A 3877-nucleotide genomic window follows, 5' to 3' on the forward strand; every position below is an offset into this window, starting at 1 on the left:
ATCCATTTAAATTTCCAGAAATATACTTCTCAAAGCTCTTCTTTATTTATAGAGAGATCCTCCTCTATGGCATTAACTGGGGTGAGGGACATCATTTTGTTTCTATAGAAACAATTCAACACAACAGGAAATAGTTTTTAAATTTGGTCCACTTGTCTGTCAAATTAAGGTCAGTCATTCTGCCCACAATCAGTTCAAAAACCAAACATGTATATTTCAATATATATTTGTTATTTCAATCTAAAACTGGAAGAGCTGTTCTGTTATCATTCTCTGCCTTTTCAACTTGGAATCCATGATTGGTTTGGTCTTTAAACTCTCAGCACCTTTGTGATCTTCCCTGGCAGCCTCAGCAACATCTATTTGATTGGTCTCTCTCTCCTCTTGGCTCGTGATTTCAGAGGTCACGTGATTGAAATCCTCTTCTAGAAGCTCAGTTTGTACTTCCACTGGCATCTGATTTACATCTTCAACATGCAGCTCATCTACCTGTACTTCAGTATCTTCTTCAGTCTGAATTTAACCTACTTCTAGATAACTGACTCGGACTTGCTCTGGAAGCCCACTCATGTATGAATCATGCAATTGGTTGTCCTGAAGCAGATCAGGATAGACTTGTTCCACAGTCACTTGTGCTGAATCCACCTGGACCTGAAGTAATGGTAACAAATGCACATTCCCAACTTGTTCTATAATAGTCATTGATGTCACTGGTTCAGTTTGCACACCGGTTGCTATTGAAAGGACTTCCACAGTTACTAAATGCTCTGAAATATTAGGAGTATCACTGATTTGTCTCCTTAATTCATTTCCTTGCATCAGCCACAAGTCACATAGAGTACAATTATTGGGTTTATCTGCAGCGCATATTACCAAGTGATCTTTGAACTGGTCCTAACATTTAAGCACACTGTTATACACCTGGCATTCATACAGCTTCTTCCTTCCCTTTTTTGCTCCCACTCCAGTTTGGCATGCAGTGAGATGACATTTGAGGTTACTATTTCTAGTATATAATTCATGACAATTTGGAAACTCAAAGGTTTTTCACCTGTATGTTTTCAAATATGCTCTTTAAAATATCCAAAGTGATCAAACTGTTTCTGATAGTACTGACATATTAATTTTTTCCCAGTTCTTTGCTTCTTGCTGACTCCACCTTCTTCAAGGTGGTAACAATTTAGGTACTATTTCCATGCGCTATATGGAAAGTATCTTTTATTGCATATTTGACACTTGAAACTCTCAGTGGAGTATGATTTCATTTGTTCCTGTTTGTGTATGGGGTCAGATGCACAGCCATCTTCTTCTTTAATCTGCCCTTTTCTATTAGTTTGACAGTACTTCCTGGTAATATTCACTAACAATGCTACAGCAGAATCATCATAGGAACCTGTGCTCTGTATGTACTTTATGGACTGCTTGGCAGAAGCCACTTCCTCTAATATTTCCATGCCTTCATCTTTCACTTCAGTTGTGCCTTTTGTGACCTCCACCTCAATTTCCACAGGCTCTGATTCTGCAGATGGCAAGGACTCACTGATAACTTCTGAAGTTTCTGCAATCCTTCAATTTTTTTTTTAGCCTCATTTTGTGTGTGTGTGTGTGTGTGTGTGTGTGTGATATTTTTCTCTAATGGAGCTGAGTTTTCTTTGTTTCTGACTTAAAGAGCTTTATTTTTTCCTTGCCTGATTTGGAAAGTAGGCATTTTATTTATTTTTTTCATTAAATTTTTAAAAATTTTAATTTGCTATATATGACACCAGAACACATTACAATTCGTATTACACATATAGAGCACAATTTTTAATATCTCTGGCTGTACACAAAATAGAGTCACACCATTTGTGTCTTCATACCTGTACTTAGGGTGGTGATGTCCATCTCATCCCACCATTTTTCTTACCCCCATTCCCCCCCTTCTTTCCCCTTTTGCCCTATCTAGAGTTTATCTAATCCTCCCATGACCCCACCAACACATTATGAATCAGCATCCTTAAATCAGAGAAAACATTCTGATTTATTTGTTTTTTGGTTTTGGCTAACTGCACTTAGCATTATATTCTTCAACTCCATCTATTTGCCTGCAAATGCCATGATTTTATTCTCTTTTAATGCTGAGTAATATTCCATAGTGTATATATACCAGTTTCTTTATCCATTCATCTGTTGAAGTACATATAGGTTGGTTCCACAGTTTAACTCTTTTGAATTGTGCTGCTATAAACATTGATGTGGCTGTGTCCCTGTAGTATGCTGTTTTTAAGTCCTTTAGGTATAGAACAAGAAGTGGGATAGCTGGATCAAATGGTGGTTCCATTCCCAGTTTTTCTAAGGAATCTCCATACTGCTTTCCAGATTGGCTACACCAATTTGCAGTCCTACCAACAATGTATGAATGTGCCTTTTTCTCTACATCCTCACTAACACTTATTCTTGTTTGCATTCTTAATAGTAGCCATTTCTCTAGTTACTAAAGGTTTTGAACTTTTTATATATATATTTGTTGATTGTATTTCATCTTCTGAGAAGTGTCTTTTCAATGTCTTGGCCAATTTATTGATTGGCTTATTTGGTTTTTTTGTGTGTGTGTGTGTTAAGATTTTTAAGTTCTTTATATATCCTAGAGATTAATGCTCTATCTGGTTTGTGTGTGGTAAAAATTTGCTCCCCAAATGTAGGTTCTCATTTACCTCACTGATTGTTTATTTTGAAATTTTTAGTTTGAATCTGCCCCATTTATTAAATTTTGATTTTAATTCTTGTACTATATGGGTTTTCAGGAAGTTGGGGGCTTAATCCCACATGATGGAGATTTGGGCCTACTTTTTTTTCTAATAGGCACAGTGTCTAGCAGTGTCTATGGCTTAATTCCTAGGTCTTTGATCCATTTTGAGTTCAGTTTTATGCATGCTGAAAGGTCTGGGTTTAATTTCACTTTGTTACATATGGATTTCCAGTTTCCCCAGCACCGTGTGTTGAGGAGGCTAGATTCTAGCATTTGTAGAAAATCTCCTGATTTCCATGTCATTGGCCACTTCTTCTCCTTGTATCATTAGTTTTGCTGTATATGTGAACTCAATTAAATGATGAAAGGCCATTTTACTAACATCTTCTATCTCCACCAAAGGTTCCTGAGTGAACTCTTGTAAGAATTTGAAGACCTTATAGCAAATAGCCAAAACAGCCTTGTGGGCCTTAAAATGGTGTCCATGGACTATCAGGGTGATATCAGTAAATCTGCCCTGCTTGCATTGTTCATTCAATGGTCCAGAATCATTTTATAATGTTCAGGAAACTCCTGAAGACATTCCATCCTCTCTTCCTCCTCCTTGGCCGTGAAGTTGCTGTAACCCACAGTTCTTCCTCTAACCTCCCCTTCCTTGCTCTCCACTCCCAGAACACAGGTTGCCCACACCTTTCCCTTTTCCCAGGCCACAGCTCTCCCCCCACCATTTTCCTAGCAGGAGCCTGGCTGCTCCCTACACTGGACCCAGATGATGTGCATGTACTTGCCTCCAGGCCCTGGTGGAGGCAGCTAACAGAGGGAGCACACTGATTAACTTTTAAAGAAGTTAATTTTTTTCTTCTTTTTAGTTTTGTTTTTTGCCATTATTCCTGCTACAAAAATTTATAACTACTGGTATATATAATAAAACAATAAGAATAAATGAGTCCTTTTTCATTCTTATAGACATTTTTATTTTAAATAATAACTTTAATTAATATCGTAAATAATAATGTCTCATAAGTAAGGACATTTACTAAAAAAATGCAATTTATTGAAGAAAGAAAAAATAGTAGGAGTAAAAATGGTCATTGATATTACTTTATAGCAATGATACCTAAATAGATCATTAGTTTAATTGCATTTAAT

The 3877-nt window shown here is 36.8% G+C and overlaps 1 pseudogene; it reads right to left on the reverse strand.

Annotated features, from left to right (window-relative positions):
- Positions 1 to 235: 235 nt before the first annotated feature.
- LOC143411748 (zinc finger protein 131-like) lies at positions 236 to 3319 on the reverse strand (annotated as a pseudogene).
- Between the last annotated feature and the right edge of the window lie 558 nt (positions 3320 to 3877).

This window comes from Callospermophilus lateralis, chromosome 12, assembly GCF_048772815.1.
Source record: "Callospermophilus lateralis isolate mCalLat2 chromosome 12, mCalLat2.hap1, whole genome shotgun sequence".
NCBI lineage: Eukaryota > Metazoa > Chordata > Mammalia > Rodentia > Sciuridae > Callospermophilus > Callospermophilus lateralis.